The 25,362-nt window shown below is 47.9% G+C and overlaps 1 protein-coding gene across 1 annotated transcript in view; it reads left to right on the top strand.

Moving 5' to 3' along the window:
• Window positions 1-246: 246 nt before the first annotated feature.
• The window catches only part of LOC124019809 (coiled-coil domain-containing protein 8 homolog), a 157,487-nt gene continuing 132,371 nt past the window's right edge, over window positions 247-25,362 (top strand). The window contains exons 1-2 of the mRNA XM_046335244.1: window positions 247-734; window positions 1,481-1,546. The gene's annotated coding sequence lies outside the window, so the exon portion shown is untranslated. The remainder of the gene's footprint in view (window positions 735-1,480; window positions 1,547-25,362) is intronic.

Raw genomic sequence — 25,362 nt, 5'->3', positions numbered from 1 at the left:
GACTTAATTAATAAAATAGTTATCTATCCTGGACTTAGTTAATAAAATAGTTATCTATCCTCGACTTAATAAAATAGTTGTCTATCCTGGACTTAGTTAATAAAATAGTTATCTATCCTCGACTTAATAAAATAGTTGTCTATCCTTGCAATATTGTGGACAGCCTGAGTGTATTTTATTCAGGAGTGCGCATGACTGAGTGTATGCTTTTGTGACCGAGGGGGAGAGAAAGACAGACGAGGGGAGAGTTCTGTTCTTTCACTGCTCCATCCGGGAATTTTCGAATTAGCATTGACAGCCGAAGCGCAACTTTTCCCCAGGCAAAGTGAAATCAAGCCGCTCACTCGGACAAAATATAGTCCCCACTATTCAACTAAAAATGATCAAAAGAAACATAAATCGACCGTTTGGAGAGGATGCGTCGACGCGGCGTTATTTTTAGAGTGGATCTGTCCAGGTGCTGAAACCTTTCCCCCGTGTTTAGAGCACTTTGCTCAGCGGCGTAAAGTGAGTGATGAGCCCTCTACACAGCAAAGAAGCAAGAACTTGCTTTGCAGCCTGAGTAGTTCTTCTTTCGATTGTTATTTTTGTCGGCTTTAACAAAAAAAAACATTTTAATTCACTTAAACTTCACATTGATTACATCGAAAGTGGTGCAAAAGTGTTTTTGAAGTCGGAACATGGAACTACAATGCCTGCAAGAGGCGTTGAAAGTCAAGATTCAAAGTCATCAGGTAAAAACGAAACGTCGTTTCATTCTACTCCTTATTTGTGGTCTTTTGAGCGAGCGAGTGGTGTAGAGAGGAAAGCAATCTCAGAGGGATCAAACGTGACATGTTTGTTTTCCCAGCGAGAAAAAAAGAGTATGTGCTCTGTTATGCTTAGCTGGTATGTGCGTGCGACGCCATAAACATGCACTTTCAGATGAGAGTGGGATACTTTTTAGACTACTTTGTTATTGTCGTGGGTCTGTTTCGAGGCATCAAGAACTAGGTTGTAATAATGCGGTGGTCCTGTGTGGCGAGCAGGACGCGACCTGAATATTTATGAGCTGTAGAAACCGACTCGCTCCTAATGCTTCGCTGCTTTGATCTTGTCTTTACACACTAAACTTGAAACACTTTTTCTAATTCCTCTTTCGTTTTTTTTTCTCTCCTCCGGTTAGAAACTAGTTGCACAGATGAAGCAAGACCCGCAGGTAAATGTCTATTTGTGAAAGCCTTGTAATCGTCCTCTAGACACGGCTGGTTAGGGTTAGGGAGTGTGGCAGGAAACTTTACCAGCATTACATCTCTTTATTGTCTTGTTGTAAACCCTGTTTACTGAGCTGAGTTTCCACCTGCTTTGTCCTCAAATGTGACTTTGGTTTATAACGCAACGGCATAAGTTTGAAACGTGTCGACATGGTTAGGTTACACTTGGTGTTTTGGTCCCATTTATAATCCTATTATTTGACTGATGATGTTTTGTTTAATTGTAGGATGGAGAGCTTAAGAAACAACTACAGGAAAGGCACGACAGAATAACTGCCCTAAGCGAAAAACAAGTAAGAAAACCCCCAAAGCAGATGTATTGCTTTATTATACACTATCGTTGGCTATAATCATCATTCATGTCACGGCAATAGTCTTGTATTGTGTGAGACCGTTATGTTCAGGACAATGTGCTTGTTTAAAAAAAAAAAAGGTTTCAAAGTAAAGGCATTGATTTAGTCTTTGCTCCCCCTTTTAAAAGTCGTTGTGTTGTAGAATTCCTCAACGTAATCTGCTGATTCTGTCCGGATACTCTTTAAGTTGTGTTACATGAAATGTTGAAAAATGTAGCGTCCATTTTGAGTAAGTCGACATGTTTCAGGAGAGTAAGAAAGGAGATGCTCAAGTATCCGGTCTGCACTTTTTATTTTTTTTTACACATCAAGCATCACGTTTTTACTATTCTGACTATTCGTAGATATTCATCGCCGAATGAATACGTATTTTTTGTTGCTTCTAAATGGACTTTATTTGTTACTTTATAGCCTGACGTGGGGTATTATTTGTTCTTGGTCACATGACGGTAAAGGTTGCTTTTGATTCGATCGCAGCTTACACTTTCATTTTTTTTTTTTTATTTTTTTACTACATCTAGTATCAAATTGGCCAAGATGAACTTCCATCTTGTAATAAGTGATTGAAAGTTATTTGTATGTATTCCTAATGAGTCATTTGAAAGATAAAGAGAAACACTAAAGTCCAGCTCTTCCGCCCAGGAGAACGGGAGCTATTTTTTCAGCACCACAGAACAGATGCCGTTGAACGCTTAAAGTCACAACACTGCCTGGCTCAATATATGAAGTTACCGAAGCCACTAAGGAACACAAAACAGACATATAATGTGTAAATATATATTGTAGAAGTCAAATCAATCGATGTTGAATCATTTTAGTTGATTATAAAGGGTTTTTGCGTTGGCCTAAGTTAAGATCCTGTTTCTTCAGGAATGCAGTTTTCAGCACTTGAGCCCTGAACAGCGCCTTGGTTTTCTCCACCATTCGCTGTTGAACGTTTCCTGTAAAGCAGAAGACAAACCAATTTAGGCAGCTCATGCAGAGAAACAATGATTATATTTTCACGTAGTTGGTTATCTATTTACACGAGGTTGATCTTTCCAGAGTATATATTTTTGTTGTAGTGTTTTACGCAAAGCGCCTTAGTATGGTAGTGGATGCTTCCATTTTGTGCCGAGAAGGGGTGTTGGTTCCTTCCTAACATGGAGAAAAAGTCTGCGGAGTTTCTCGGAGAGGGGGGATGGGCCCCATTCATGCCGAACATTACCATTTTGATTGCTTTGATGCTGTTTATAGAGGAGGGGGAGGGGAGAGAGAAAAGAGAGAGCCCCGAGTCAGCAGCAACGCAGCCTGGGATGTTTAATCACTGTTTAGGGCCGATATTCTCCTTATTTTATTAGCGGAATTTGACCTATAGTTTACTCTGCTCTGGCGATGCTTGCTGCTACCAGAGAAAATCTGCTTTTTACACCGTCATAGATTTAGTTGTTGTTGTTGTTGTTGTTGTTGTAGGGCACTGACATTACATATCACCTGGAGAATAGGCTTTTGTTTACTTTTGTTTAAGTCAAATTTGAGATGTTAAAAGATAGCTTTGTTAGGTCAACATATGTTTAATATTTTAGCCTATTCATTTAGCATATGATTCGCTTTCTTTCTTTCTTTGTTTCTTTCTCTTAAATTAAAAAGTGTATTTTGCTTGAGTGGTTTTTGTTATATAAAAATTACATAAAATTAATACTTAACATAGTGACTTTATAGTCATCCAGACGTTATAATGCATATTGCCAATGTTCTGACCGTGGCGAGTAAATACTAGTCCCTCTGTTAAACCAAACTACTCTACAAACACAAGGCAGAAAGTAGACAGTATGCATCATATGTCTATGAGGATGTAGGCCTGTGTGTGTTTCTATCCTAGGATTGGTTGAGGGACGGTGTGAATAGAGAGAGGAGCAGGTTGTTGAGGGACGGTGTGAATAGAGAGAGGAGCAGGTTGTTGAGGGACAGGTTGTTGAGGGACGGAGAGAGAGAGAGGAGCAGGTTGTTGAGGGACGGTGTGAATAGAGAGAGGAGCAGGTTGTTGAGGGACAGGTTGTTGTTGAGGGACGGTGTGAATAGAGAGAGGAGCAGGTTGTTGAGGGACGGTGTGAATAGAGAGAGGAGCAGGTTGTTGAGGGACGGTGTGAATAGAGAGAGGAGCAGGTTGTTGAATAATAGAGAGAGGAGCAGGTTGTTGAGGGACGGTGTGAATAGAGAGAGGAGCAGGTTGTTGAGGGACGGTGTGAATAGAGAGAGGAGCAGGTTGTTGAGGGACGGTGTGAATAGAGAGAGGAGCAGGTTGTTGAGGGACGGTGTGAATAGAGAGAGGAGCAGGTTGTTGAGGGACGGTGTGAATAGAGAGAGGAGCAGGTTGTTGAGGGACGGTGTGAATAGAGAGAGGAGCAGGTTGTTGAGGGACGGTGTGAATAGAGAGAGGAGCAGGTTGTTGAGGGACGGTGTGAATAGAGAGAGGGAGCAGGTTGTTGAGGGACGGTGTGAATATAGGGAGGAGCAGGTTGTTGAGGGACGGTGGGAATAGAGAGAGGAGCAGGTTGTTAAAGTAGTGTACTATATAGGGAATAGGGCTCTGGTCTATAGTACAGCACTATATAGGGAATAGGGCTCTGGTCTATAGTAGTGTACTATATAGGGACTAGGGCTCTGGTCTATAGTAGTGTACTATATAGGGCTCTGGTCTATAGTAGTGTACTATATAGGGAATAGGGCTCTGGTCTAATAGGGCTCTGGTCTAAAGTACCTGTACTATATAGGGAATAGGGCTGTACTATATAAGGAATAGTGCTCTGGTCTAAAGTAGTGCACTATATAGGGAATAGGGCTCTGGTCTATAGTAGTGTACTATATAGGGAATAGGGCTCTGGTCTAAAGTAGTGCACTGTATAGGGAATACGGCTCTGGTCTAAAGTAGTGTACTATATAGGGAATAGGGCTCTGGTCTACAGTAGTGTACTATATAGGGAATAGGGCTCTGGTTTAAAGTAGTGCACTATATAGAGAATAGGGCCCCAGTCTAAAGTAGTGACCTATATAGGGAATAGGGCCCCAGTCTAAAGTAGTGCACTATATAGGGAATAGGGCTCTGGTCTAAAGTAGTGCACTATATAGGGAATAGGGCTCTGGTCTAAAGTAGTGCACTATATAGGGAATAGGGCTCTGGTCTAAAGTAGTGCACTATATAGGGAATAGGGCTCTGGTCTAAAGTAGTGCACTATATAGGGAATAGGGTGCCATTTGGGACTCAGTTCAGTGTGACCTTGTGTTACCTTCAGGGGAAAACACAGACAGACTGCTCTATTCCTTATCCTAGTTTAGTCCTGAGAGACAAGACAGCTCTATTCCTTATCCTAGTTTAGTCCTGAGAGACAGACAGCTCTATTCCTTACCCCAGTTTAGTCCTGAGAGACAAGACAGCTCTATTCCTTATCCTAGTTTAGTCCTGAGAGACAGACAGCTCTATTCCTTATCCCAGTTTAGTCCTGAGAGACAGACAGCTCTATTCCTTACCCCAGTTTAGTCCTGAGAGACAAGACTGCTCGATTCCTTATCCTAGTTTAGTCCTGAGAGACAGACAGCTCTATTCCTTACCCCACTTTAGTCCTGAGAGACAGAAGTCTACAACATTCACAACTGAACGATTAAACTTCAACAATACTTTTAAACATTCCTTTTCGTTCGCTTTTCACTCTGTTGCAACATTGTAATCAGTCTGTTCTGTTAGGTAGCAGAGAGACTACACTACATTAATGTCTATGATTGTAACCAGTCTGTTCTGTTAGGTAGCAGAGAGACTACACTACATTAATGTCTATGATTGTAACCAGTCTGTTCTCTTAGGTAGCAGAGAGACTACACTACATTAATGTGTATGATTGTAATCAGTCTGTTCTGTTAGGTAGCAGAGACTACAGTAATGTGTATGATTGTAATCAGTCTGTTCTGTTAGGTAGCAGAGAGACTACACTACATTAATGTCTATGATTGTAACCAGTCTGTTCTGTTAGGTAGCAGAGAGACTACACTATATTAATGTCTATGATTGTAATCAGTCTGTTCTGTCAGGTAGCAGAGAGACTACACTACATTAATGTGTATGATTGTAATCAGTCTGTTCTGTCAGGTAGCAGAGAGACTACACTACATTAATGTGTATGATTGTAATCAGTCTGTTCTGTCAGGTAGCAGAGACTACAGTAATGTGTATGATTGTAATCAGTCTGTTCTGTTAGGTAGCAGAGAGACTACACTATATTAATGTGTATGATTGTAATCAGTCTGTTCTGTTAGGTAGCAGAGAGACTACACTACATTAATGTGTATGATTGTAATCAGTCTGTTCTGTTAGGTAGCAGAGAGACTACTACAGTAATGTGTATGATTGTAATCAGTCTGTTCTGTTAGGTAGCAGAGACTACAGTAATGTGTAGTTCTGTGGGTAGCCTACTGGGATCCGGATTTGATTTGATTTGATCAGTTCTGTATACAGCTTCGATCCCCGTTCCTCTTCCAGGTCTTTAAATATCGCAGAATCGTGTAGATGTTTTCTAACAGTAAGGCTGGTAACCTGACTGCTAGGTTTATGTTATTAATAACAGTAAGGCTGGTAACCTGACTGCTAGGTTTATGTTATTAATAACAGTAAGGCTAGTAACCTGACTGCTAGGTTTATGTTATTAATAACAGTAAGGCTGGTAACCTGACTGCTAGGTTTATGTTATTAATAACAGTAAGGCTAGTAACCTGACTGCTAGGTTTATGTTAATAATAACAGTAAGGCTAGTAACCTGACTGCTAGGTTTATGTTATTAATAACAGTAATGCTAGTAACCTGACTGCTAGGTTTATGTTAATAATAACAGTAAGGCTAGTAACCTGACTGCTAGGTTTATGTTATTAATAACAGTAAGCTAGTAACCTGACTGCTAATGTTATTAATAACAGTAAGGCTGAACCCGACTGCTAGGTTTATGTTATTAATAACAGTAAGGCTGGTAACCTGACTGCTAGGTTTATGTTATTAATAACAGTAAGGCTGGTAACCTGACTGCTAGGTTTATGTTATTAATAACAGTAAGGCTGGTAACCTGACTGCTAGGTTTATGTTATTAATAACAGTAAGGCCGGTTTGCTAGGTTTATGTGATTAATAACAGTAAGGCTGGTAACCTGGCTGCTAGGTTTATGTGATTAATAACAGTAAGGCTGTAACCCGACTGCTAGGTTTATGTTATTAATAACAGTAAGGCTGGTAACCTGACTGCTAGGTTTATGTGATTAATAACAGTAAGGCTGGTAACCTGACTGCTAGGTTTATGTTATTAATAACAGTAAGGCTGGTAACCTGACTGCTAGGTTTATGTGATTAATAACAGTAAGGCTGGTAACCTGACTGCTAGGTTTATGTTATTAATAACAGTAAGGCTGGTAACCTGACTGCTAGGTTTATGTTATTAATAACAGTAAGGCTGGTAACCTGACTGCTAGGTTTATGTTATTAATAACAGTAAGGCTGATAACCTGACTGCTTTTATGTTATTAATAACAGTAAGGCTGGTAACCTGACTGCTAGGTTTATGTTATTAATAACAGTAAGGCTGGTAACCTCACTGCTAGGTTTATGTTATTAATAACAGTAAGGCTAGTAACCTGGCTGCTAGGTTTACTAACTGACTGCTAGGTTTATGTGATTAATAACAGTAAGGCTGGTAACCTGGCTGCTAGGTTTATGTGATTAATAACAGTAGTAGTAACAATGTTAACCTGACTCCAGCTGATTTCAATGGACCACCACTCTGTCAGACTGACTCTAAAGTAGGTCTACTTAGAAAGGCAGCTTTGGTCGGCCATTATTCCTCATGTTTGGCTCTGTGTCTCAATGTGCTGATCATTAAGTCCTGGTAGTTCTTAGGCTGTTTGGAGATGACTGGAGTCAGTTATTTATCTGTTTCCTGTTTTACCTACTGTCAGGGGGAGCAGGAAGGTACCAGTTATTTATCTGTTTCCTGTTTTACCTACTGTCAGGGGGAGCAGGAAGGTACCAGTTATTTATCTGTTTCCTGTTTTACCTACTGTTAGGGGGAGCAGGAAGGTACCAGTTATTTATCTGTTTCCTGTTTTACCTACTGTTAGGGGGAGCAGGAAGGTACCAGTTATTTATCTGTTTCCTGTTTTACCTACTGTCAGGGGGAGCAGGAAGGTACCAGTTATTTATCTGTTTCCTGTTTTACCTACTGTTAGGGGAGCAGGAAGGTACCAGTTATTTATCTGTTTCCTGTTTTACCTACTGTCAGGGGAGCAGGAAGGTACCAGTTATTTATCTGTTTCCTGTTTTACCTACTGTTAGGGGAGCAGGGAGGTAGAGTTATTTATCTGTTTCCTGTTTTAGAGAGAGAGGGGGGGGGGAGGGAGGGGAGAGAGAGAGAGGGGGGGGAGAGAGAGAGAGAGGGGGGGATGAGAGGGGAGAGTGAGGGGGAGGCAGAGGGGGGGAGAGAGAGATCAGATGTAAGCTACTTATGAGAGAAAGATTACCAGGATGGGTCACACGCACGCACACACACACACACACACACACACACACACACACACACACACACACACACACACACACACACACACACACACACACACACACACACACACACACACACACACACACACACACACACACACACACACACACAGAGTCAAAAAGAAAGAAACATTTAGAAAAAGGGGGCAGAGAAAGAACCAGAAAGATAGAGGAAGAGACATGAGGGAGGGAGGAGAGGAGAGGAGAGGAGAGGAGAGGAGAGGGAGGAGAGGGAGGGAGGGGAGAGGAGAGGAGAGGAGAGGAGGGAGGGAGGGAGGAGAGAGGGAGGAGAGGAGAGGAGGGAGGGAGGGAGGGAGGGAGGAGGGAGGGAGGGAGGGAGGAGAGAGAGAGGAGGGAGGGAGGGAGGAGGAGGGGAGGGAGGGAGGGGAGGAGAGAGGGAGGAGGGAGGAGAGGAGAGAGGGAGGAGAGAGGGAGGCTGGAGGGAGGGAGGAGAGAGGGAGGAGAGGATGGAGGGAGGGAGGGAGGGAGTGAAGAAAGAAGGGAGGAAGGGAGGGAGGGAGGGAGTGAAGAAAGAAGGGAGGATGGGAGGGAGTGAAGAAAGAAGGGAGGAAGGGAGGGAGTGAAGAAAGAAGGGAGGAAGGGAGGACGGTTTCCAGAGGGAAGTGAAGAGGGCTGGTCAGATAAATGAGGAGACAGTTACTGTATGAGAGGAATATCCAGTCACTAAGAGCAGTGAGACAGTCCCTAACAGCACCCTAGTCCCTATATAGTGCACTACTTTATACTACAGCCCTATTCCTTATGTAGTACACTACTTTATACTACAGCCCTATTCCCTATATAGTACACTACTTTAGACCAGAGCCCTATTCCCTATATAGTACACTACTTTAGACCAGAGCCCTATTCCCTATATAGTACACTACTTTAGACCAGAGCCCTATTCCCTATATAGTACACTACTTTAGACCAGAGCCCTATTCCCTATATAGTACACTACTTTAGACCAGAGCCCTATTCCCTATATAGTACACTACTTTAGACCAGAGCCCTATTCCCTATATAGTACACTACTTTAGACCAGAGCCCTATTCCCTATATAGTACACTACTTTAGACCAGAGCCCTATTCCCTTTTATAGTACACTACTTTATACTACAGCCCTATTCCCTATATAGTACACTACTTTAGACCAGAGCCCTATTCCCTATATAGTGTACTACTTTATACTACAGCCCTATTCCCTATATAGTACACTACTTTAGACCAGAGCCCTATTCCCTATATAGTGTACTACTTTATACTACAGCCCTATTCCCTATTTAATAGTACACTACTTTATACTACAGCCCTATTCCCTATGTAGTGTGCTACTGCACTCTGGCTACCCAGACTCCTTGCTCCACCCAAACACGAGGCCACGCCCACGGACGCTAGTTTAAAAACAAATCCACAATGAGTCTGGATCTGAGTCCCTCCCCGATGATTTGTAGAACACAAACAAATTCTAAGTGTTCTGATTGGTCCCAGAAACAGGAAGTTGGTAGTAGAGGTGAATTGGGGAGAACGGCCTCGTGGCCGTAAAGCGGAATCAGTGGAACGGTATTAAATACGTCACACGTGGTTTCCATGGTTTCCATGGTTTCCGTGGTTTCCATGGTTTCCGTGGTTTCCATGGTTTCCGTGGTTTCCATGGTGTCTGATGACGTTCCATTTGCTCCGTTTCCCGGACTCTTCTATGAGCCGTCCTCCCTTCAGCAGCCTCCTGTGATTGGACCAGAGCCAGAACACACGTGGGTAAAGGGAGGACATTTAGAAAAGAAGCCATTGGCTACTTTGATTGATTGATTTACAGATGATCCAATCGCTGATGACTTAGTTTTTGCTGTCAGACTGTAGAGGGAACATTGAGCAGTTTGAGTCGTCAGGTGACCCACTATATAGGGAACAGGGAGTTATTTGGTCTCCCGAGTGGCGCAGCGGTCTAAGGCACAGCGTTCTCAGTGCGTCACTACAGACCCTGGTTCGTTTCTACGTCTGTGTCGCAAACGGCCGGGATCGGGAGTCCCGTAGGGCGGCGCACAATTAGCCCAGTGTCGTCTGGGTTTGGGTTTGGCCGGGGTAGGCCGTCCATCGTGAATAACAATTTGTTCTTAACGGACTTGCCTAGATTAATTAAAGGGTTAAAATAATTTGGGACCAGTCTATGTGGATCCTGATATGTTACACCTGTTCGGAGAGGTGGAGTGTGGCCCAGGGAACACTGCCGCCTGATTGGTCTGCCCCACCTGTGGCAGTCTGTTAGAGGCTGCTGTGATTGGTGGAGGAAGAGGTAGAGCCAGGCAGAGGGTCAGGATAGGCCAGTGTGTAGACTACCCACGATGCCTCTCTGTCTAAAAAGTTGTTATTTTTGTATTAAACGGCTGTAATTGTCCGTGTGGTGACGATGCCGAGAGCAGTAGTGTGTTGGCTCATGTCCGAGGCCTAAGGAGACGTTGTTCAGTATGCAGTCATCACAGAGGCTGTTAGGACGTTACGTCGTAGGCCCCTGGCTCCTCATGTAAATATAAACACTGGTATTCCTACATCGCCCATAACGCATTGTGGTTACATGGCTGTGAGGTAACCGCTGCCTTGTTAAAACCCTACGCTGTGCTACAGTGGCTCTTCTCCCCCTTCCCCCCTCCCCCAGTGGGAACTAGTAATACGGCTCTTCTCCCTCCTCCACTCCCTCCCCCTCCCCCAGTGGGAACTAGTAATACGGCTCTTCTCCCCCTCCACTCCCTCCCCCCTCCCCCAGTGGGAACTAGTAATACGGCTCTTCTCCCTCCTCCACTCCCTCCCCCTCCCCCAGTGGGAACTAGTAATACGGCTCTTCTCCCTCCTCCACTCCCTCCCCCTCCCCCAGTGGGAACTAGTAATACGGCTCTTCTCCCCCTCCACTCCCTCCCCCTCCCCCAGTGGGAACTAGTAATACGGCTCTTCTCCCTCCTCCACTCCCTCCCCCTCCCCCAGTGGGAACTAGTAATACGGCTCTTCTCCCTCCTCCACTCCCTCCCCCTCCCCCCCAGTGGGAACTAGTAATACGGCTCTTCTCCTCCTCCACTCCCTCCCCCCTCCCCCAGTGGGAACTAGTAGTACGGCTCTTCTCCCTCCTCCACTCCCTCCCCCTCCCCCAGTGGGAACTAGTAATACGGCCTTCTCCCCCTCCACTCCCTCCCCCAGTGGGAACTAGTAATACGGCTCTTCTCCTCTCCCCCTCCACTCCCCCCCCCCCAGTGGGAACTAGTAATACGGCTCTTCTCCCTCCTCCACTCCCTCCCCCAGTGGGAACTAGTAATACGGCTCTTCTCCCCTCCACTCCCTCCCCCAGTGGGAACTAGTAATACGGCTCTTCTCCCCCTCCACCTCCCCCCCCCCAGTGGGAACTAGTAGTACCTCTTCTCCCTCCTCCACTCCCTCCCCCTCCCCCAGTGGGAACTAGTAATACGGCTCTTCTCCCCCTCCCTCCCTCCCCCCAGTGGGAACTAGTAGTACGGCTCTTCTCCCTCCTCCACTCCCTCCCCCTCCCCCAGTGGGAACTAGTAATACGGCTCTTCTCCCTCCACTCCAGTGGGAACTAGTAATACCTCTTCTCCCTCCTCCACTCCCTCCCCCAGTGGGAACTAGTAATACGGCTCTTCTCCCCTCCACTCCCTCCCCCAGTGGGAACTAGTAATACGGCTCTTCTCCCCTCCACTCCCTCCCCCCAGTGGGAACTAGTAGTACGGCTCTTCTCCCTCCTCCACTCCCTCCCCCCCCCCAGTGGGAACTAGTAATACGGCTCTTCTCCCCCTCCACTCCCTCCCCCTCCCCCAGTGGGAACTAGTAATACGGCTCTTCTCCTCCTCCACTCCCTCCCCCCCCCCAGTGGGAACTAGTAATACGGCTCTTCTCCCTCCTCCACTCCCTCCCCCTCCCCCAGTGGGAACTAGTAATACGGCTCTTCTCCCTCCACTCCCTCCCCCCCCCCAGTGGGAACTAGTAGTACGGCTCTTCTCCCTCCTCCACTCCCTCCCCCTCCCCCAGTGGGAACTAGTAACCCTCCCCCAGTGGGAACTAGTAATACGGCTCTTCTCCCCCTCCACTCCCTCCCCCCCCAGTGGGAACTAGTAATACGGCTCTTCTCCCTCCTCCACTCCCTCCCCCAGTGGGAACTAGTAATACGGCTCTTCTCCCCCTCCACTCCCTCCCCCAGTGGGAACTAGTAATACGGCTCTTCTCCCCCTCCACTCCCCCCCCCAGTGGGAACTCCTCTTCCCCTCCTCCCCCCCTCCCCCAGTGGGAACTAGTAGTACGGCTCTTCTCCCCTCCACTCCCTCCCCCCCCCAGTGGGAACTAGTAGTACGGCTCTTCTCCCTCCTCCACTCCCTCCCCCTCCCCCAGTGGGAACTAGTAATACGGCTCTTCTCCCCTCCACTCCCTCCCCCAGTGGGAACTAGTAATACGGCTCTTCTCCCCCTCCACTCCCTCCCCCCTAGTAATACGGCTCTTCTCCCCCTCCACTCCCTCCCCCAGTGGGAACTAGTAACTCTTCTCCCCCTCCACTCCCCCCCCCAGTGGGAACTAGTAGTACGGCTCTTCTCCCCCTCCACTCCCTCCCCCTCCCCCAGTGGGAACTAGTAATACGGCTCTTCTCCCCTCCACTCCCTCCCCCTCCCCCAGTGGGAACTAGTAATACGGCTCTTCTCCTCCTCCACTCCCTCCCCCCCCCCAGTGGGAACTAGTAGTACGGCTCTTCTCCCTCCTCCACTCCCTCCCCCTCCCCCAGTGGGAACTAGTAATACGGCTCTTCTCCCCCTCCACTCCCTCCCCCAGTGGGAACTAGTAATACGGCTCTTCTCCCACCCAGACTCCTTGCTCCACCCAAACACGAGGCCACGCCCACGGACGCTAGTTTAAAAACAAATCCACAATGAGTCTGGATCTGAGTCCCTCCCCGATGATTTGTAGAACACAAACAAATTCTAAGTGTTCTGATTGGTCCCAGAAACAGGAAGTTGGTAGTAGAGGTGAATTGGGGAGAACGGCCTCGTGGCCGTAAAGCGGAATCAGTGGAACGGTATTAAATACGTCACACGTGGTTTCCATGGTTTCCATGGTTTCCGTGGTTTCCATGGTTTTCCGTGGTTTCCATGGTGTCTGATGACGTTCCATTTGCTCCGTTTCCCGGACTCTTCTATGAGCCGTCCTCCCTTCAGCAGCCTCCTGTGATTGGACCAGAGCCAGAACACACGTGGGTAAAGGGAGGACATTTAGAAAAGAAGCCATTGGCTACTTTGATTGATTGATTTACAGATGATCCAATCGCTGATGACTTAGTTTTTGCTGTCAGACCATTGAGCAGTTTGAGTGGTGACCCACTAGGGAACAGGGAGTTATTTGGTCTCCCGAGTGGCGCAGCGGTCTAAGGCACAGCGTTCTCAGTGCGTCACTCAGACCCTGGTTCCACGTCTGTGTCGCCCCGGGATCGGGAGTCCCGTAGGGCGGCGCACAATTAGCCCAGTGTCGTCTGGGTTTGGGTTTGGCTAGGCCGTCCATCGTGAATAACAATTTGTTCTTAACGGACTTGCCTAGATTAATTAAAGGGTTAAAATAATTTGGGACCAGTCTATGTGGATCCTGATATGTTACACCTGTTCGGAGAGGTGGAGTGTGGCCCAGGGAACACTGCCGCCTGATTGGTCTGCCCCACCTGTGGCAGTCTGTTAACTGCTGTGATTGGTGGAGGAAGAGGTAGAGCCAGGCAGAGGGTCAGGATAGGCCAGTGTGTAGACTCCCACCCTCTCTGTCTAAAAAGTTGTTATTTTTGTATTAAACCCGTGTGGTGACGATGCCCAGTGTGTTGGCTCATGTCCGAGGCCTAAGGAGACGTTGTTCAGTATGCAGTCATCACAGAGGCTGTTCTCCCTGGCTCCTCATGTAAATATAAACACTGGTATTCCTACCGCCCATAACGCATTGTGGTTACATGGCTGTGAGGTAACCGCTGCCTTGTTAAAACCCTACGCTGTGCTACAGTGGCTCTTCTCCCCCTCCCCCTCCCCCAGTGGGAACTAGTAATACGGCTCTTCTCCCTCCTCCACTCCCTCCCCCCCCCCAGTGGGAACTAGTAATACGGCTCTTCTCCCCCTCCACTCCCTCCCCCCTCCCCCCCCCCAGTGGGAACTAGTAATACGGCTCTTCTCCCTCCCTCCACTCCCTCCCCCTCCCCCAGTGGGAACTAGTAATACGGCTCTTCTCCCTCCTCCACTCCCTCCCCCTCCCCCAGTGGGAACTAGTAATACCTTCTCCCCCTCCACTCCCTCCCCCTCCCCCAGTGGGAACTAGTAATACGGCTCTTCTCCCTCCTCCACTCCCTCCCCCCTCCCCCAGTGGGAACTAGTAATACGGCTCTTCTCCCTCCTCCACTCCCTCCCCCTCCCCCCAGTGGGAACTCCGGCTCTTCTCCCCTCCACTCCCTCCCCCCCCCCCCCAGTGGGAACTAGTAGTACGGCTCTTCTCCACTCCCCTCCCCCAGTGGGAACTCCTCCTCCCCTCCCCCCCTCCCCCAGTGGGAACTAGTAATACGGCTCTTCTCCCCCTCCACTCCCTCCCCCAGTGGGAACTAGTAATACGGCTCTTCTCCCCTCCACTCCCTCCCCCCCCCCAGTGGGAACTAGTAGGCTCTTCTCCCTCCTCCACTCCCTCCCCCAGTGGGAACTAGTAATACGGCTCTTCTCCCCCCACTCCCCCTCCCCCAGTGGGAACTAGTAGTAGTACCTCCCCCCCTCCACTCCCCCCCCCCAGTGGGAACTAGTAGGCTCTTCTCCCCCTCCACGGCTCTTCTCCCTCCTCCACTCCCTCCCCCTCCCCAGTGGGAACTAGTAATACGGCTCTTCTCCCCCTCCACTAGTGGGAACTAGTAATACTCTTCTCCCCCTCCACTCCCTCCCCCCCCAGTGGGAACTAGTAGTACTCTTCTCCCTCCTCCACTCCCTCCCCCTCCCCCAGTGGGAACTAGTAATACGGCTCTTCTCCCCCTCCACTCCCCCTCCCCCAGTGGGAACTAGTAATACGGCTCTTCTCCCCCACTCCCTCCCCCCCAGTGGGAACTAGTAATACGGCTCTTCTCCCCCTCCACTCCCTCCCCCCCAGTGGGAACTAGTAATACGGCTCTTCCTCCACTCCCCCCCCCAGTCCAGTAATACTCCCTCCCCCTCCAGTGGGAACTAGTAGTACGGCTCTTCTCCCCTCCTCCACTCCCTCCCCCCTCCCCCAGTGGGAACTAGTAATACGGCTCTTCTCCCCCTCCACTCCCTCCCCCCCTCCCCCAGTGGGAACTAGTAATACGGCTCTTCTCCTCCTCCACTCCCTCCCCCTCCCCCAGTGGGAACTAGTAGTACGGCTCTTCTCCCTCCTCCACTCCCTCCCCCTCCCCCAGTGGGAACTAGTAATACGGCTCTTCTCCCCCCACCCTCCCTCCCCCCCTCCAGTGGGAACTAGTAATACGGCTCTTCTCCCCCTCCACTCCCTCCCCCAGTGGGAACTAGTAATACGGCTCTTCTCCCCCTCCACTCCCTCCCCCCCCAGTGGGAACTAGTAATACGGCTCTTCTCCCTCCTCCACTCCCTCCCCCCTCCCCCAGTGGGAACTAGTAATACGGCTCTTCTCCCCCTCCACTCCCCCCCCAGTGGGAACTAGTAATACGGCTCTTCTCCCCCTCCACTCCCTCCCCCCCCCAGTGGGAACTAGTAATACGGCTCTTCTCCCTCCTCCACTCCCTCCCCCCCCCCAGTGGGAACTAGTAATACGGCTCTTCTCCCCTCCACTCCCTCCCCCTCCCCCAGTGGGAACTAGTAATACGGCTCTTCTCCCTCCTCCACTCCCTCCCCCTCCCCCAGTGGGAACTAGTAATACGGCTCTTCTCCCCCTCCACTCCCTCCCCCAGTGGGAACTAGTAATACTTCTCCCCTCCACTCCCTCCCCCCCCCCAGTGGGAACTAGTAGTACGGCTCTTCTCCCTCCACTCCCTCCCCCAGTGGGAACTCCTCTCTCCCCTCCCCCCTCCCCCCTCCCCAGTGGGAACTAGTAATACTTCTCCCCCTCCACTCCCTCCCCCCCCCCAGTGGGAACTAGTAATACCTCTTCTCCCTCCTCCACTCCCCCCCTCCCCCAGTGGGAACTAGTAGTACGGCTCTTCTCCCTCTCCCTCCCCCCTCCCCCCAGTGGGAACTAGTAATACGGCTCTTCCCCCCCTCCACTCCCCCCCAGTGGGAACTAGTAATACGGCTCTTCTCCCCTCCACTCCACTCCCCCCTCCAGTGGGAACCCTCTTCTCCCCACTCCACCCCCCCCAGTGGGAACTAGTAATACGGCTCTTCTCCCCCTCCCTCCCCCCCCAGTCCAGTAATACTCTTCCCCCTCCACTCCCTCCCCCAGTGGGAACTAGTAATACCTCTTCCCCTCCTCCACTCCCTCCCCCCCCCAGTGGGAACTAGTAATACGGCTCTTCTCCCCTCCACTCCAGTGGGAACTCTTCCCCTCCTCCCCCCTCCCCCCAGTGGGAACTAGTAATACGGCTCTTCTCCCCCTCCACTCCCCCCCCAGTGGGAACTAGTAATACGGCTCCCCCTCCCCCCCCTCCCCCTGGGAACTAGTAATACGGCTCTTCTCCCCCTCCACTCCCCCCCCCCCCAGTGGGAACTAGTAATACGGCTCTTCTCCCCCTCCACTCCCCCCCCCCCCCCAGTGGGAACTAGGGCTCTTCTCCCTCCTCCACTCCCTCCCCCTCCCCCAGTGGGACTAGTAATACGGCTCTTCTCCCCCTCCACTCCCCCCCTCTTCTCCCCCTCCCCCCTCCCCCTCCCCCAGTGGGAACTAGTAATACGGCTCTTCTCCCCCTCCACTCCCTCCCCCCTCCCCCTAGTAATACGGCTCTTCTCCCCTCCACTCCCTCTCCCCTCCCCCTCCCCCAGTGGGAACTAGTAATACGGCTCTTCTCCCCTCCACTCCCTCCCCCTCCCCCCAGTGGGAACTCCCTTCCCCCTCCCCCCTCCCCCCAGTGGGAACTAGTAATACGGCTCTTCTCCCTCCTCCCCAGTGGGAACTCCCTCCCCCCTCCCCCCTCCCCTCCCCAGTGGGAACTAGTAATACCTTCTCCCTCCTCCACTCCCTCCCCCTCCCCCAGTGGGAACTAGTAATACGGCTCTTCTCCCCTCCACTCCCTCCCCCCCCCCCAGTGGGAACTAGTAATACGGCTCTTCTCCCCCCACCCTCCCCCTCCCCCCAGTGGGAACTAGTAATACGGCTCTTCTCCCTCCTCCACTCCCTCCCCCTCCCCCAGTGGGAACTAGTAATACGGCTCTTCTCCCTCCTCCACTCCCTCCCCCCCAGTGGGAACTAGTAATACGGCTCTTCTCCCTCCTCCACTCCCTCCCCCCTCCCCCAGTGGGAACTAGTAATACGGCTCTTCTCCTCCTCCACTCCCTCCCCCTCCCCCTCCCCCAGTGGGAACTAGTAATATGGCTCTTCTCCCCCTCCACTCCCTCCCCCCTCCCTTACACTTCCCCCCCTGGTCAGACCCAGGCCTGCTGGGCCGGGATTCAGGGAGGGGGAACCAAGTCTGGCAGTACATCCTAAACACCTGCCTCTACCTGGTCCCTCTATCAGCTGGCCGAGGTGTCTGTGTGTGTGTGTGTTTGTCTGTCTGTCTGTGTGTGTGTGTGTGTGTGTGTGTGTGTGTGTGTGTGTATCTGTCTGTCTGTCTGTCTGTGTGTGTGTGTGTGTGTGTGTCAGGTGAGAGCTGAACTTTCCCAGCGTCTCAGACTAAACTCAGACTATGTTAGTGATGACTGGATGTTAGCGAGGACAGATTGTTAGTGATACCAGATTGTTAGTGATACCAGATTGTTAGTGATGCCAGATTGTTAGTGATACCAGATTGTTAGTGATGCCAGATTGTTAGTGATGCCAGATTGTTAGTGATACCAGATTGTTAGTGATGCCAGATTGTTAGTGATACCAGATTGTTAGCGAGGACAGATTGTTAGTGATACCAGATTGTTAGTGATACCAGATTGTTAGTGATGCCAGATTGTTAGTGATACCAGATTGTTAGTGATGCCAGATTGTTAGTGATACCAGATTTTTTAGTGATGACAGATTTTTTAGTGATGACTGGTTGTTAGGGATGACTGGTTGTTAGGGGTGAGTGGTTGTTAGGGATGACTGGTTGTTAGTGATGACTGGTTGTTAGGGATGACTGGTTGTTAGGGATGACTGGTTGTTAGTGATGACAGGTTGTTAGTGATGACTGGTTGTTAGTGATGACTGGTTGTTAGGGATGACTGGTTGTTAGTGATGACTGGTTGTTAGGGATGACTGGTTGTTAGGGATGACTGGTTGTTAGTGATGACAGGTTGTTAGTGATGACTGGTTGTTAGTGATGACTGGTTGTTAGTGATGACTGGATGTTAGTGATGACAGGTTGTTAGTGATGCCAGATTGTTAGTGATGACAGACCGTTAACGAGGACAGCTTGTTAGTGATGCTCTGCGGGAGGTTTTACTATTTTGTTGTGTCTAACTTAGATGATGTCTTCCAGATGTAAACATTTCGTTTTCTGTAAATGAAATGTTTTGGTTGTTTAGATGATTTTTAGAAGGGCGGTAAATGGAAATCTAAGCTCTCCAGCTCATTAAAGCCCCCATGCATCACTGTATGTCTAATACACTACTGTGTTTATTTCATCAAAATAAACAACAAATATATATTTTTTTTAGCGTTTATTTCCCTCAGCCTCCTTTTGCTATTGAACTGCTCAGTCTGATCATGTGGGCACGTTGATACACATTGTAATATATTTACATACACAGCCCTGATTGGTGGATATAATTCCTCTAGACTCTCTCTAGAGCCTTCCCCACTTACTCCTTCGAAGTAGAAGGAGACGTATGCAAATTAAGAGATGACTAATCGGATCTGATTGTGACATCATGCTGGGAGCCAAACAAACTATATCCCTCCTGGAAAGCTCTTTACACTGAAACGGCATTATTCAACAACTTCAGGGTTATTTCATCCCCACAGGGTGGAAATATCAGGAACAAAATGAGCACTGCCCCTTTAATAATAACTCAGTATAATATTGTGTCCTCTGGCAGCCTGAGAGAGGCCTGCTTCCCAGAGTGTAACGTCCCATTAAAGATGAGCCCCAGGGCCTGCACTCTGAGACACAGCCTGGGCTTGGAGTAGGTGAGCAGCCTGGGAGGCAGTGAGGCGTCTGGGCAAATGGGCACAACTCCAGTCCCCGGTCTGACACGGGCCTACAGGCCTGGCTCTGTGACTGGCATACTGATGAGTTAGTGATCCGGGGAGGGACAGAGGGTGTGTGTGTTCGTGCGTGCGGTGTGTGTGTGTGTGCAGACAGGCAGGCAGCAGCCAGTAAAGACCACTACACATGACTAGAGAATAGTGGCAGGAAGTAGATTCTACGGTAACTCTCCCTGGACAATACATCTCCTATTGTCTCCCTACCCTCCTCTACCTTCACAGTGTCCCTGAGACAGGAAGTAGATTCCACGGTAACTCTCCCTGGACAATACATCTCCTATTGTCTCCCTACCTTCCTCTACCTCCACAGTGTCCCTGAGACAGGAAGTAGATTCCACGGTAACTCTCCCTGGACAATACATCTCCTATTGTCTCCCTACCCTCCTCTACCTCCACAGTGTCCCTGAGACAGGAAGTAGATTCCACGGTAACTCTCCCTGGACAATACATCTCCTATTGTCTCCCTACCCTCCTCTACCTTCACAGTGTCCCTGAGACAGGAAGTAGATTCCACGGTAACTCTCCCTGGACAATACATCTCCTATTGTCTCCCTACCCTCCTCTACCTCCACAGTGTCTCTGAGACAGGAAGTAGATTCCACGGTAACTCTCCCTGGACAATACATCTCCTATTGTCTCCCTACCTTCCTCTACCTCCACAGTGTCCCTCCCGGTGGGTGTCCCAAATGACACCTTTAATCCCTAAATAGTGCACTACTTTTGACCACAGCCCCTGGTGGCAGACTCTGCTAAGACGAAGGGAAGGAGGGGCCGTGTCTCTTTGTGAACCAGTAGCTTTGTGTTCATCTCTAATGTTATGAAGGAAGTCTGACCTTTCTGCCGGCCTGAGTTAGTATACCTCATGATAAACTGTAAACCCACACTATTTACCAAGATAGTATTTTTCATAGCCGTCTATTTACTGCCACAAATGGATGCTTGGCACTAAGACCGGCACGCAAAGAGCTGAACAGGGCCATAAGTAAACAAGACTGTTCAGAGGCAGCCTTTTTCTTGGCCAGTGATTTTAAAGCAGGGAAACTGAAATTTTTACCAGCATGTCACCTGTGCAACTAGAGGGAAACAAAACTCGTGATCATCTTTAGTCCCACACACAGAAATGCGGACAAAGCCCTCCATCGCCCTCCCTTTGGCAAATCAGACTCGTAACTCTATCCTCCTGCTTCCTGCTTACAAGCGAAAACAGGACTGTTTCGCTAGGACAGATTGGAATATGTCCCGGGGATTCATTCGATAACGTTGAGGAGTTTATCCACGTCAGTCACCGGCTTCATTAATAAGTGCACTGATGATGTCGTCCCCACAGTGACCGTACGTACATGTCCCAACCAGAAGCCATGGATTACAGGCAACATCCGCACCGAGCTAAAGGCTAATATTCCTTCTGTCACTATTTATATTTATCTTTAACTCTGCTTTGCTGGTTAAAAGACCTGTAAGGAAGCATTTCACTGTTCGTCTGCAGCTGTTGTTTTACGAAGCATGTGACAAATATCATTGTAATTTATTTAAGGAACAGTGTATCATTTGGGTCGCAGCCTGTCTCTTCAGCCTCCTCAGACCCTCAGACCCTCAGACCAGGCTCCTCAGACCCTCAGACCCTCAGACCAGGCTCCTCAGACCCTCAGACCAGGCTCCTCAGACCCTCAGACCAGGCTCCTCAGACCCTCAGACCCTCCAGACCAGGCAAATCAGACCCTCCAGACCAGGCAAATCAGACCCTTCAGACTCTCAGACCCCCAGACCCTCCAGACCAGGCTCCTCAGACCCTCCAGACCCTCCAGGCCCTCCAGACCAGGCTCCTCAGACCCTCCAGACCAGGCAAATCAGACCCTCCAGACTCTCAGACCCCCAGACCCTCCAGACCAGGCTCCTCAGACCCTCCAGACCCTCCAGACCCTCCAGACCAGGCTCCTCAGACCCTCCAGACCCTCCAGACCAGGCTCCTCAGACCCTCAGGCTCCTCAGACCCTCAGGCTCCTCAGACCCTCAGACCCTCAGACCCTCCCGACTCTCAGACCCTCAGACCCTCAGACCCTCCAGACTCAGACCAGGCTCCTCAGACCCTCAGACCCTCAGACCCTCAGACCCTCCAGACTCTCAGACCCTCAGACCCTCAGACCCTCCAGACTCTCAGACCAGGCTCCTCAGACCCTCAGACCCTCAGACCAGGCTCCTCAGACCCTCAGACCAGACCCCATCAGAACTCTCAGACCAGGCTCCTCAGACCCTCAGACCCTCCAGACCAGGCTCCCCAGACCCCCAGACCCTCAGACCCTCCAGACCCTCCAGACCCTCAGACCCTCAGACCCTCCAGACCCTCAGACCCTCCAGACCCTCCAGACCCTCAGACCCTCCAGACCCTCCAGACCCTCAGACCCTCCAGACCCTCCAGACCCTCCAGACCCTCAGACCCTCAGACCCTCCAGACCAGGCTCCCCAGACCCCCGGACCCTCAGACCCTCAGACCCTCCAGACTCTCAGACCCTCAGACCCTCAGACCCTCAGACCCTCCAGACCCTCAGACCCTCCAGACCCTCCAGACCCTCCAGACCCTCCAGACCCTCCAGACCCTCCAGACTCTCAGACCCTCAGACCCTCAGACCCTCAGACCCTCCAGACCCTCAGACCCTCCAGACCCTCCAGACCCTCCAGACCCTCCAGACCCTCCGACCCTCAGACCCCTCAGACCCTCAGACCCCTCAGACCCTCCAGACCCTCAGACCCTCCAGACCCTCAGACCCTCAGACCCCTCAGACCCTCCAGACCCTCAGAACCTCCAGACCCTCCAGACTCTCAGACCCTCAGACCCTCAGACCCTCAGACCCCTCAGACCCTCCAGACCCTCAGACCCTCCAGACCCTCAGACCCTCAGACCCCTCAGACCCTCCAGACCCTCAGACCCTCCAGACCCTCAGACCCTCAGACCCTCCAGACCCTCAGACCCTCAGACCCCTCAGACCCTCCAGACCCTCAGACCCTCCAGACCCTCAGACCCTCAGACCCCTCAGACCCTCCAGACCCTCAGACCCTCCAGACCCTCAGACCCTCCAGACCCTCCAGACCAGGCAAATCAGACCCCATTGTATGCTGATTCCTTTAATCACCACAGTTCGGCTGGAGGCATAGAGAAGATTTTTCTCTGACTAATTAAAAACTCTGCCACGACTCCTCCGCTGCTAGGTAGGGCTTTTCACAGCTACCCATAATGCAATGCGAGGGAGGCAGATGGGAGAGTGTCTGTCAAGCCGTCTGAATTCTCATACTATTGTATCGTTTACTGCTCTAAGGCCTGTTCTTTATTAGAAGGAGTGAGAGTTCTATGTTCTAAGGCTTGTTCTTTATTAGAAGGAGTGAGAATTCTATGTTCTAAAGCCTGTTCTTTATTAGAAGGAGTGAGAGTTCTATGTTCTAAGGCTTGTTCTTTATTAGAAGGTGTGAGAATTCTATGTTATAAGGCCTGTTCTGTATTAGAAGGTGTGAGAGTTCTACGTTCTAAGTCCTGTGGCTGGCTATGCTGAAGTTGCTGTGTCCCTGCTAGAGCTAGAAATGCTTGACATGTGAGTGGGAGGGAGGAGCACACAGAGACAAACACTTGATTCCTTCACAAAGCAGCAGCGTCCTCCTCTTCTCTCCTGCTCGGACACAAAGAGCAGGCCTGGTGTCACGAAGGCATCTGGTTGAACGTCACAGGAAGCTGCTAACTACCACCACAACAGAGACGTTCTCCATAGAAGAATAGAAAAGGGAATGAGAAACAGACAGCTAGAAGGCTCCGGACAACAACAAGAGAGATAGTTAGAAACAGAGAGAAGAAGAGTTGGATCCAGGGTCAGGGTGAGTAGTATTCAGGTGGGTCTCAGAGGCTCTGCCATGCTTCCTGGTAAGAGGATGACAGGAGAGGAAGGAGTGATGATGAGGAGGGTACAGTATAGCCCCCTATCTGAGGAAAAAGCTGCTTTCCAACCCAGAAATGACCATATACCAGATGAAATAACAACAAATAAGGCTTGTTCTTTATGTAAACAGAACCAGAACAACTGTGGAAGTCTGTAAAATGACAGGAACAAGTAGTTAAACAGCAGAAGGGGTTTGAGCATGAATACCCTTCTCTTCTTCTGTGAGATGCTGCTATGATGATCAGTATAATAAACAGATATATACTAATAATCAGTATAACAGATATATATATATATATATATATACTAATAATCAGTATAACAGATATATATATATATACACTAATAATCAGTATAACAGATATATACTAATAATCAGTATAACAGATATATATATATATATATATACTAATAATCAGTATAACAGATATATACTAATAATCAGCATAACAGATATATATATATATACTAATAATCAGTATAACAGATATATATATATATACTAATAATCAGTATAACATATATATATATATATACTAATAATCAGTATAAGATATATATAATAATCAGATAACAGATATATATATATATACTAATAATCAGTATAACAGATATATATATATATAATAATAATCAGTATATATATATATATATATACTAATAATCAGTATACCAGATATATACTAATAATCAGCATAACAGATATATATATATATACTAATAATCAGTATAACAGATATATATATATATACTAATAATCAGTATAACAGATATATATATATATACTAATAATCAGTATAACAGATATATATATATATACTAATAATCAGTATACCAGATATATATATATATACTAATAATCAGTATAACAGATATATATATATATACTAATAATCAGTATAACATATATATATATATATACTAATAATCAGTATACCAGATATATACTAATAATCAGCATAACAGATATATATATATATACTAATAATCAGTATAACAGATATATATATATATACTAATAATCAGTATACCAGATATATACTAATAATCAGCATAACAGATATATATATATATATACTAATAATCAGTATACCAGATATATACTAATAATCAGTATACCAGATATATACTAATAATCAGTATACCAGATATATACTAATAATCAGTATACCAGATATATATATATATACTAATAATCAGTATAACAGATATATACTAATAATCAGTATACCAGATATATAATAATCAGCATAACAGATATAATAATCATAACAGATATATACTAAATAATCAGTATAACAGATATATATACTAATAATACATTTATATTTAGCAGACGCTCTTATCCAGAGCGACCAAATTATATACCTTATAATCAGTATAACAGTCATTAACAATATATCTAATAATCAGTATACCAGATATATATCTAATAATCAGAGGTGGGGTTTCAGGTGTAGGAAGGTATATATACTAATAATCAGTATAACAGATATATAGGGCCTATATATACTAATAATCAGTATGGTCTTGTAATAATAATACAGGAAGCCATGGACTAATAATCAATACCAGATATACTAATAATCAGTATGACACAGATATAATATACAAGTAATCAGCCTGGATATATATATGTTGTAGAATAATCAGCATGAACCTATAGGAGACGGGCCACCGCCTATATAGTATAGAATAACAGGGTAACAGATATGGAGTATATAGATCATAATAATCAGTATAACAGATATAGACATAATCAGCAGAGATATATATAGAAGGGGGAAAGGAGAAGATTAATTGTGTGTCGTCTGCATAGCAATATATAGGTTATGACAGAGCCGAGTATATAGCAGATACTAATAATCAGTATAACAGATAATATATAGGTAGAAAGACGCATATATACTAATAATCAGTATAACAGATATATATATATATATATACTAATAATCA

This window comes from Oncorhynchus gorbuscha, unplaced genomic scaffold, assembly GCF_021184085.1.
Source record: "Oncorhynchus gorbuscha isolate QuinsamMale2020 ecotype Even-year unplaced genomic scaffold, OgorEven_v1.0 Un_scaffold_688, whole genome shotgun sequence".
NCBI lineage: Eukaryota > Metazoa > Chordata > Actinopteri > Salmoniformes > Salmonidae > Oncorhynchus > Oncorhynchus gorbuscha.
This window is presented reverse-complemented; position numbering and strand designations above follow the sequence as displayed.